Raw genomic sequence first — 12795 nt, 5'->3', positions numbered from 1 at the left:
GTGCAACCGTTGAATACTGGTCGTCCAGTCCGGTTGGGGTTTTCAGGCCCGATAGATCTATCAACAGGATTCGCGTTTACAATACCTCATGTAAATAATAGTTACCAAGTTACAGGGAAGTATGCCAGTGGTACAACTCAACGTAGAATATATATTTTAATCACTTGTGTCCATAACGTAAATCATAAAATGCATGTATTCTCATCCCGAAATATTTAGAGTTTAAAAGTGGGACTATATACTCACCTTTTCCTTGAAGGTATTTAACTCGACTTGGTCTCCGATAGATATCACGAACCTAACCATATATATAATATATCAACATATTTTCTTTTCAAGTAATCGTTACATATATATATATATATATATATATATATATATATATATATATATATATATATATATATATATATATATATATATATATATATATATATATATATATATATATACTTATAATACTTTTAATATTTTCTTAGTCCGTAGTTAGCAGTCTGTTGTTAATGGTCCATAATTAGTTGCTCAATAAAATAAATAAAGACCCCATCGTATTCGTATTGATCAGAATTAATCTCGACCCATGGTACCATGTTGTCAAATGACGTGTTGCGTACATAAAGTACCGTGTTGTCAGATGACGTGTTGCGTACAATCATGAGGTCTTATGATTAATCTTCTCGTGTTGTTTACGGGTGGTCCTGGAATATATAAAATCAAATCATAAGTAAATATATATTAAATATTATGTTAATTAGCCAAGATATGATTAATCCGATTTTGTCATAATATGATATATTACAGGTTTTGAAGTGTTTTAAAAATCAAATTAGAAGGATCTATTTAGTTTGCGAACAGGTTTGAAATCATTCAAACTATGTTCTTGTTGTTAAAAATTTTATAACACAAAATAAGATAGCTATATAAATATGAATCGAATAAGATTATGAATATGGTTACTACCTCAAGTTACTTGGATAAAGCTACTGGAAAAGATAGAAAATAATCTTGATCAAACTTTCTTATGATGATTATAGGTTGTTCATGAAGCTAGTTCTTCATGAGTATTTGCTGAGATTGTGAAGAACACTTAGAGTTCCTAAGAGTGTGTTTTTTTTTGTTAGAGAAAGATGGTTGTAAGAATGAAATGAAAAACCAAGGTGATGGTGATACTTATAGGACAGTCTGGTTGTTGAGGGAACAAGGACAAATTATTGTGTTGAATTTTTGAGTAATAATGTATGCTAGCTTACAAATAAGATTCCCTCTTATCTAGGGCAGATCTAAAGCTGATAAGGATATTGATTTGATGTGTATTTATCAATAGTAAATACGTATGGATGATGGGTATGATACGGTAAAAGAAGCTCAAAATTGGGCTTTTATTTTGGGTCCAACCGGGCCAAAAATAAAATTTTAAGACATTTTTAATAAAGCAATGTTAGCCCAAAAAAAAAATTTCAAGCTGACCTGGAAGCTCGACCCCAGCCAGGGGCTCTGCCCCTTGGACCCCGCCAGGGGCTGCCACCCCTTGGACCCCGCTTATCGGGGGCGCTGCCCCCGAACCCCCGTCATAATCAAGATAAGGTCAAACAAGTGTGCACTCCACACTTCCCCAAACTTGTTCAATATTTATCAAGATTATTTTGGTTACAAATTAATCCCATTACACTTAAATCATATTGGTGACATAAATCACAACACATTATAGATTGTAAGTATATATGTCAAAGAACGTTACATATAGTTATCGTTTTGAAAACTTAAGTTAGTGGTCTCAAAGTATACTTATAACTCATTATTGTTAGTTCACAATGAAATGTTAAACCATCCTTAAATCATGTTAAATATGTATAGATATGTACATATACATAATCGTATAATTATCGTGTGTTATATAGTTCGTGATATCATCGGTCAAATTGAACGGTCAAACGTTGTGTAAAACTCTTTTCAAAAATATAAGTCTCAACAGTTTGGATTGCTTATCATGTTGGTAAGGTTTAATTTATGTAAATATTAATCTCATAAGTATAGAACGATCGGAAAATTCCGGGTCGTTACAGAATCAATTGGGGTTTGAAGTTTTGAGAGAAAAATGAGAAAGAAAAGGAAAAAGAAATGAAAGAAATGAAATGGGTGGATGGGATTTAAGATCCCAAATCTGGCACATACGCGAAATGACCAAAATGCCCTTAAACGCCCTTAAAATTACAAAATCCGGTACCAACTCGCTAGCTATGTCGCGTCGCGACCATCATTCCTCGCACCGCTAGATTATTCTCGGTCTGGGATCCATTTTACAAGCCATCTAATCCTGGTTTTAGTTGAATGCCGCGCCGCGGCTCCCCAGGTAGCGCCGCGACCTAATACAGGTTTCTGCCCATTTCTCGCGTACTTGAACTCCAACACACGAACACGTCTCAACCCTTCGTACACTAGTCGTACATACTCGATACACCTATATATATATATATATATATATATATATATATATATATATATACGGGGAAAACGGAGTATTACACATTAATAATGATAGTAATAATAGTAATAATAATAATGTTACTCTTAGTACAAATGATAGTTTTAATAAAAATGATACTTTGATAATTTTTGTTATAATGATACTTTTAATAGAAGTGATAATAATACGAATAATTCTAATATTATCAATAATGATAATTTACTTTAATAATATAATGGTAATAATAATAACAGTGTTAATAATAATAATCAGATTTATCATAAACTTCGTGTTAAATTTCTAGGCTTATAACTGCAGTTCCTATATCTTAAATTCATAATCATATTCATAATTGTACAGATATTCTTAAAATTATAACCATTTTCCATAATTTTACTATATCAACTTTTATTGTTAAATTCAAAATATCAATGTTATTAACATGTTCATATTCATAATAATAATAATAATAATAACAATAATGATAATACTAATAATTTTTAATGATAATACTAGTAATAATAATGATAATAATATAAGTTTTTATTAACAATAATAATAATTATGTTATCATTATTAGTAATAACATTAGTTAACATCATAATATCAATAATTAATAATACTAGGAATAATAACAATAATAATAATAATGATAATAATAATACTAATAAAAAAATATTAGAAAGGCTACCTTGATGTATAGCCCTTAAAAAAAATAAACGCCCATGCCCCAGCTCGAACCCACAACCTCCCGCTCACCCGTCACACCCGTCACCAATGCTCCATCTCTGTTTTTCTGTTATCTCCTAACTTTATATATAGACATCCCGTATTTATCTGTTTCCATCTCTTTTGGCCCAATAGCAAATTCATAAGCCCACATAACAATTTAACAAGCCCTATTAAGTTTTCGTGGGCTGTTGGGTTTCCATCTAAAACTCGACTGGGAAAAAAATATGCAGCCTCTATTTAATATCCAATATTCATTATCAATATCGACTAACATCACGATCCTTATCACCACCAGTTCATCGTCTTCTTCGTCATTTTTCACAGTAGATTGAAACAAGAACAAATGTGGCGATTTAGGGACGGATTCACATAAAATTACAACCTCGTAATAGTATCATGTATCATTATCATTATTGTAATGGAAACAAAAGAGAGTAGTTGTGATGGTGGTCTTCGGATAGTAGCAGCAAACTGAAGTGGTTTTGTGCTTGTGTTTCGATATGGGTGTGGTTATAGTGGTTTACAATCCGGAACAGGAACAGAAGGAAACAGAAACATGATTTATGCAGTAGCAGGAATTCTGTAATGGTGATGGTTTGTGCGAGTTTTTGATTAGAATAGTAATCATAAAATATTGCAGCAGCAACAGTGGTGACTGCATTGGTGCACTCACGAGAACAGTAGCTACAAACGACAGGCTCAAGTGATGGTTGTGATGGTCGGTTGTGATGAAGTTTGGGTCGACAACAAAACAAAATGAAAAATAAAGATGTCGATTAGAAATAGGAAACAAGTAGAAACAGAAATAAGAAATATGAGATGGTGGCTTCGTGCAGGTGGTTAACAAGGATGGTTTGATATGAGGTGGGTTTTGTGGTTTGGTGTTCCATCTAGTAGGAAGGTAGTAATCTTAGGAGTTTGGTGTTCAACAAATATGAGGATGGTTGTGAGGTTGGTTCGATGGTGGTTGAAAAATGGTTCTATGGTTGCAGCCATGAAAAGGAACAAGATGGGTGGTGGTGATAGTCGTTCATTGAACCAAAACAGAAAAAGAAGAAAACGTATATGAATGGCAGTGGGTTTAGTGGGTTTAGTGGCTTAATGAAGGTGGTTTGGCTACTGCTGAAGTGGAAATAGAAACATCAATAAAGCTCTATCATGGCAGCGGGTTTAATGGTTTGAAAGGTGATGCAGGGTAGTGGTGCAAAAGTTATGGTGGTGGTTTGCTCGGTGGCTCATGGTGGTGATGTTAGATGATTGTAGAAGATGAGCAGAAATGATTCGGTTATTTGTGGAGGTTATTTGTGGAGATGGTTATCATGTCCTCTATCTATCTATATATAATATACTTATATTATATTATATTGAAATCAACACAGTAATATAACTGAATATGATAAATACTAAATATATGTCATGTGTGTCCCGGATTAAAAAGCATGCATTAACAATAGTAAACTTTAAATTCATTCAATCATTTATGAATAGCATAGCAGCCATAAATTTGGCATTCATCTGCCGACAATTTTCTCGGACTGCTAAATCGTACTCCGTTGCTAAATCAGTGGCGGATAAAAAGGTCTCAGAAAAATTCCAAATTTTTAAATTAAATTCCTTTATTTATTTCGGTCATTATGATATAAAATTCGATCTTTAATTTATTAAATAAAAATTACATCAACTGTCCCGCTCGATTCTGGGAAAAATATAAAAAGTGTTAAAATTTAATAACTAGATCCAAAATACATTTTTAGTAAGCCTAAAATTTATAGAACTCATTTTCGGATCATCGTTTATTTTAAAATTATATAAGTTCGTTTTTAACTTGATTAATAACTATCAAGATGACAAACGAGTGCTACGAGCGTTTATTAAATAAATTCTAAATCATACATACATATATATATATATATATATATATATATATATATATATATATATATATATATATATATATATATATATATATTCAATATACTTTTCATATATATATATATATATATATATATATATATATATATATATATATATATATATATATATTGAATATATATATATATATATATTCAATATACTTTTCATATATATATATATTGAATATATATATATATATATATATATATATATATATATATATATATATATATTCAATATACTTTTCATATATATATATAGATTTATAGTAATATCATATATTATTTTATTTATACAAATGAATTAAATCATATAAATTTCTATTTCAAATTAATATATATATTTAAATATATATGTATTTATTTACAGATAGTGGTTCGTGAATCGTCGGGAATAGTCGAAGGTCAAATGAATATATGAGACAGTTCAAAATTTTTGAGACTCAACCTAACAGACATTTCTTATCGTGTCAAAAATATAATATCGTATCGAGAGTTTGATTTAAAATTAATCAAAATTTTCCGGGTCGTCACAGCAGACCCACAAGTAACTTAAAGTGCGGTGGTTAAAGAGAAGATGTGATTAAGAAAAAGTTGTCATTTGGTACAGTGGCTTGCTTAATCTTAAATTCCATTATGCTACTACAAGAGTGGAACTACATCATCACATTGGTATTTCATTTCGATCTTCGATTATTTTTTAGTTGTTGTTGTTGTTGTTGGTTCTACTACTTATAAAGGGATTGACATTTTGCTGTTAATATTAATTTGTTCCAGAATTTGAAACTCAATGTAAATACTTAATATTAGCTAACAAAACAGATGTTTAAAGTCTCTGGTTTTTTTTTTATTTATATTTGGATTTGGATTAGTATCTATTTGGTTTGCATTAATGGAATTTTGAGCTTGAAAATTATGTTATTTTCGCTAATCGTTATTGGAAACATTCGACCACCCAACTTTTGAAAGTCTGCTGTCCTTAGGGTTAGGGTTCTTATAATTTTGAGTTTTTTAACGTTTTCTTAGTTGCTGAAGATTATGTTTTGAACCGAAAAAAGCTGTGTGACATGTGTGATAGGATGTTGTATTGCGTAGGTACACGAATATTAGATGTCTGTATAAGGGCTTCGAAAAATAATGAATAACCTGATCAATCGCCTTTTAAGATTCAGGTGTCTTTTATTTGGTATACCTCCCTTTTTTTTTAAAAAAAAAAAAGAAGAAAAACTAAATACTAATGTGTGCTAACAGAAATATCATATCGAATGTATGCAGGGAACAATATCTTGACAGGGTATTCACATAATCTAGCACAATTCAAGAAGATGCAAAGAAAGTTATTTATAATTGTATCCAAAGTAAATGAAAAAGTTGTCGAGTTTAGTAGTCAAATTCTGTTAATTAAGAAAACAAAGTCCCATCCTCTCAATAATTGATTGAATTTTTAAATCTCTTTTTGTCTTTTGGTATTATTTTAGATGAATTTCACTGTGGATATATAACTTCCATGCATTGATGCCTATACATGGCAATTGAAACCACTACTCGCAAATTTGGGTCAAATGGATCAAGCTTTCTGGTCAATTGGGTATTGAACAAAATTAAGCCTGACAATGTAAACCAAAACTTAAAAAAAAAGGTCCAATGAGGTTTTCTCCAACCCATCGAGTCTTATACAAAATATATAATAACAGGTCAAATGGGTATAAAGTCTTAAAGTTCAATAAATAGAGACATGTCTAATGGGTCTTGTGAATGGGGCAAATTGTTCGAGCATATAAAAATTTGTCCATCAATCATCATTCTTAACTATAATAAGAAAACACTTTTGATGTAATCTAGGATTAAAAATAAGATTTATACTTACTGTCACTTATTGTGCATTCATTTTCTTCATTTATGTATGATATATGTATTTATCCCGCGGTCATCTCATGGTAAGTAAAGAATTTGTGTTTCGAGTCTGTATTACTACATTCAGTCTGGTTAGAAGCTGGCAAATAAGTTTCAACAGCGTGCTAATGACATTGTGCAGATTGAAACTCTCACATCCAGGGTCAAGTATTATTTGTTTATAATTTGATGTGAACTTCAATTCATACAGCAGCTACTTTTAGTTTTGACTAACCATGTTTTGCAGTGTAGCAAGTACTTCATATATGAGGTATGTTAAAATTGTGTGGAATCTATATTCCCATATCTGCCATTAAACTCACCACTGCAATAATGACTAGGTTGATATTATTGTATTGACTAAAATACATGTTAAATTTCTTTTCTTGATCTCTCATATGTTTGGCAATTACTAGGTTTCAATGTGTAACCTTGAGGATCCTGGTTCAATGGGTGATCCAAAATTGGTGACTCCTTAGAACGATGCTGCAAAACGCAAGAGCGAATAGTCACTTGATGTTATCGATGTGGAAAATTCATGATATTCCTCAAAGACAGTCCATGGACTTGCATCTTTCAAAATTCCTAAAATTGAAGATGTATGAAGTTATGTTTATTTACCACAACAAGCGTCTTATGTAGGTGTGTTTTAATTATAGGGTGCCGTTCTTTTAGACATGTCTTCTCTTTATTTCGTTTCAAACTGTTTGCAAGTTTAGGAGTTCTAGCTTATGTTATTTTGAATGCAAAACAGTGTTGTGTTCGTTATTCGGTTACTTTCGTCTTATGTTTGTGTGTTGGTTTAGTTGATTGGTGTGTTTCATGTTTAGGAGTTCTATAGTTTTGTAGTAAAGATTTTTATCTCTATAAATTTGGTAAAAAAGTTTCTAACATATAGATGTTTGGCAAATTAATACAATTATGAGATTGCAGTTCATTTTCATGGTCTTGAATTTTGTAAAAGATTTCCTGCGTGTGATGACGTTTCACTATTTGGTTGAAATTTATACTATATATATATATATATATATATATATATATATATATATATATATATATATATATATATATATATATATATATATATATATATACTATGTTCAAATGGATTTTTCTTCAATTTTATTTAAACCAATTGTTGTTCTATAAAGTAAACAATAAGTTAAATTGAAGATTATTTTTGTATAAGTCCCGCGAAACCGCGGGTTATAAACTAGTAGAAAGAAATTACAATGAAAGGTTGTGATTTAAAATCTTTCTAATGTATGACTTATTTTTGATTTTTTTAATATATTAGAATAGAAAGAAGAAGAGAAGATTAAAGTTAATCAATTGATAATTAATAACTAATTAATTAGAATAATTTTAAAAGTTCTGTGAAATCAACATATCTTATTGGCTAATGATTTCAACACCAAAGATTTTTTTTTATATCGAGAAGAGTTTACATTTATAATTATGAATTCGTATAAAAGGTGTATTTGATGAAACTAGATAAAGCTAGAACTTAAAATTAGAGCGGAACCGATAGCTATAACCTAAATTTTTGTAAAGTGTTTATCAAAGTAGTTGGAGCTAAAAGATTATAGCTATAAATTGAAAAAAAATAGTAAAATTTATGGTATGTAATTACATATGAAGGGTAATTATGTAAGTTATTTATTCCACATGTTTTTTCCGCTTAATATTAAAATTAGAAAACCTTCATCAATAAATGAAGGAACTTTTACACCGATACAACCAAACCAATCAAAACGGCTCGCTAAAAGTAACATGCTAGATATAAAACAGAACTAGACCTAGTTAACTATAACTGAGTCACAACGTAAGTACAACCCAAACCAATAAGAAAAACTAAAGACACATAATCAAACAACAACGACGATAATGAAACAAGTAAATACCCACATCTAACAAACAACCTTATTTATTTCACATGTTAGAACCTTATTTTATAAGCCAGTTTAACTGACTTCTTTTTTGCTTATTTTTTTTCCATAGACTAGATGTTTTGTAAACCAAACTAACCAACATATTTTAACTATAAAATATAAACTTAAACTCTCATGCTCTACCATATGTTTTTCTGTCTTTTTATTTACATGCTAACCGAAAGCTAATTTGTATTTGAAATCCAAGAACATAACATAAAAAGGCTACATTTATTAATTGGGTTGATATAAATGAAATACTGAAGTGTTTGCTGCATTTCAATTGGATTTGTTAGGATTTTCGTTTGGAGTTCTGCAAAAAATCAAAGTGAAAAACAGTTCTAACTTTTAAGATTTGGAAACTATTGTTAAGTGCGTTCTCGCTCACATCACATCTCGACTTTGATAAAATTAGATATCTCGTAAAAAAATTGGAGTCACATTGCGATAAGAGTCAAAATTTATGGTTTTGATTGGTTTGTACTTGTGCAATTAATTAAAATTTGTGTTGGTCACAATAGATGGTTGATTTGAATTGTTGTATGTCATCATTTTTCCGAGACAAGTCGGAAAAGATTCAAAAACTCACTATGAGATGAATTGGAGGTGAGCGCTTGGATGGTGGAACACATAGACTTCTTTGATGAACCAACCCGAGACATATAAGCCGGAAAAGATTCAAAAACTCACCTTGGGACTAACCTGAGGTAAGTGTAGTAGTCACTCTCAAAAATTATCTTGAAAGATGAAGAAACACCTAGACATATAAGTCATCACACAATTTCATGTTTAAAAGATGTGAGATCGTAACATTGTATTGGAAATGATATGTATATTCATAGTTTTACCAAGTCATTTGTGGTTTTAATAAAATGATTAAATGCTTGTAATTTGAATTTTGAAAGACTAAGTTATGAATATAATATTATTCTAAATGACAATAATGTATTTGATTATCATTCTAAATAACACCTTGTTAGTTATATTTTGGTTAGAAGGAAAAATGGAGTTTTGTCCCACATTGGTAGAAGAGTGAAGTTGGAGGTGAACTCCTTGACTATAAAAGGAGGCCATGAGATTACTTTCAAATTGCACCAATCAATACACTTTAAGTATTTGATTATTTCTTTCTTTCTTACCCTTGTTTGAGAGTTGTATTAGTTAAATATTTTAGAGAGTGTAGTTGGCTTAAGAGAGTCGTCTATATCATTGTAACAATTTGTGATATAGTGTATTTCTCTCTTTGGAGGCCGGTGATTTTTCTCCTGTTTTAGAGTTTCCACATTAAATCTTGTGTTGTGTATTGTTCTTATTTCTTTACTATTATTGTTGGGCTGGGTGGTGGGAATTAGTGAGACCGTAATTTCCCAACAACTGGTATCAGAGCGTCAGGTTTGACGGGGGTCTCGGTTATAGGAGTCGGAGTATGCTCTGTGGTTGCCACGGGAGTGGATCGTCCACATCAGAAATGAGTTCTATTGATCGCATAGGGTATCTGGTTAGACAATATTTTTTCTGATTCGTAGTAATAGTTGGATTTGTTAGTGGCGAGTTGTGGATTTTCGATTTAAAGGGTCCTGGCTACCTGCTACATCTTTTGGCTATTCGAAACGTGAGCAAAATCAGAGAAAGTGTTGTTTATAGGATACGGATACGATGTCGAAGTTCAGTCCAATGAGGTTTGATGTAGAGAAATTTGATGGGATGATCAATTTTGGCTTATTGCAGGTTCAAGTCAAGGATGTGTTGATTCAGTCCGGGTTACACAAGGCATTGAAAGGTAAACCCACCTTTGTTCCCGGCAGTGATTCTAGCAGTAAGTTCGATGAAGAAGAATGGGATGATATGGATTTGAGGGCAGCAAGTGCGATTCGTTTGTGTCTTGCAAAGAACGTGCTTGCAAATGTGCACGGGTTATCAACGACAAAGGAGCTTTGGGTTAAACTAGAGCAGTTGTACCAGGGCAAGGGCATCTCAAATCGATTGTGTCTTAAAGAACAATTTCATACTCTGCGTATGGATGGGGGTTCAAAGATTTCAGATCATCTAAGTATTCTTAACGGTATTGTTTCAGAACTGGAGGCTATTGGAGTTAAAACGGATGATGAAGATAAAGCTTTGAGGTTGATATTATCTTTATCATCGTCTTATGAACACATGAAACCGATTTTGATGTATGGGAAGAAAACTCTGAAGTTTGAAGACGTTACTAGCAAGCTCCTATCCGAGGAGAAAAGACTGGAAGGTAACGGGGTCTCGTCATCAGGAGATACGATATTGTTGTGTTCGGATAGGCGAAAGAGAAACTCTGGGAAGAATCTGGTATGCTAGAGGTGCGGGAAGACTGGGCATGTAAGGGTTAATTGTCCAGGTGGAGCTAATCCGGAAAATGGCTCCAAATACGCGAACATTGTGTCCGTTGTTACGGAGAGTGACGAATTCCTCTGAAGTCACACCATCCTCATGGTGTGTCCGCGCCACCATGGAAAGGGATGTTCGTTAGCGGTTCCACAATTGCACATGGGCATTGGTTTGGCATTGATGCAGGTTGTGTGGTGAAAACTGATGTTGTAGCTGATGAAACTTCCAGGGAAAGCCAAACAGGAAGTTGCACCATAAAGTTTCAGCTGGTTGTTCAACAACATGTGCTGAGGTGAAATGCTTGGAATGTGATATTCTAAGTGCTATACTCTTAATGGTGGAGTATGATAATTCTTGTTAAGATTTATGATTGTCTGTGATGACAATGATTGTCGGTTTAGACAATGTTCGGTAAAGATGCAAGTTTTGTCTCTTGGGAGATAATGTCAACGGCATGAAGATGAGGATCTTGAAGTTGTCGTCGAGGAAGCGTCTACATCGGTTATCTTTGCAATGTGGAAGCATGATTATTTTCTTCTATCCAAAAGGTGGAGATTTGTTAGTTATATTTTGGTTAAAAGGAAAAATGGAGTTTTGTCCCACATTGGTAGAAAAGTGAAGTTGGAGGTGAACTCCTTGACTATAAAATGAGGCCATGGGATTACTTCCAAATTACACCAATCAATACACTTTAAGTATTTGATTATTTCTTTCTTTCTTACCCTTGTTTGAGAGTTGTATTAGTTAAATATTTTGGATAATGTAGTTGGCTTAAGAGAGTCGTCTATATCATTGTAATAATTTGTGATATAGTGTATTTCTCTCTTTGGGGGCCGGTGGTTTTTCTCCTGTTTTGGAGTTTCCACGTTAAATCTTGTGTTGTGTATTGTTCTTATTTCTTTACTATTATTGTTGGGCTGGGTGGTGGGAATTAGTGAGACCGTAATTTCCCAACACACCTAAATGATGTAAAGTTATGGCATTAATTTTTAGATGAATAAATAATGTAGTAATGTAATTGTTTTATTTGTTTGATAAGTAAACGGATATAGTTTAATGCGAGTATCAAAAGAAAATTGAGATGCTTCGATGGTTAAGAGATAATTTTAAAAAATTGTGATCTTTAAATAGTTAAAAGATCATTTTAACATTAAATGGTTCATAACGTATTTTTGTTTCATTCGGAATTACATGCAATTTATAGGTTCTGTAATCTGTATACTTAACGATTCAGTATTCTATCGTTGAATAGTTTCATTAAAATGCAATCAAACACTACCTTAATTATATTTTCTTTTGTTAACATGCACTGACTTTGTGTACCAATTATCTATTTTGGTTAATTATTTGTTAGGTCGAAACATATGTTTTCAAAGATGAAAACATTGATCATTTTAGATAGTTTCGTCTATTAAGTTAAGTTTTCTAACATTTGTTTTCTTCTATCCGTATATTTTAATAGCATTTCTGGAATATGTTGTTTGAATGCTAGCATATATAT

This window comes from Rutidosis leptorrhynchoides, chromosome 4 (assembly GCF_046630445.1).
Source record: "Rutidosis leptorrhynchoides isolate AG116_Rl617_1_P2 chromosome 4, CSIRO_AGI_Rlap_v1, whole genome shotgun sequence".
Taxonomy (NCBI): Eukaryota; Viridiplantae; Streptophyta; class Magnoliopsida; order Asterales; family Asteraceae; genus Rutidosis; species Rutidosis leptorrhynchoides.
The sequence above is the reverse complement of the archived record's forward strand: the minus strand, read 5'-3'. Positions refer to the sequence as shown.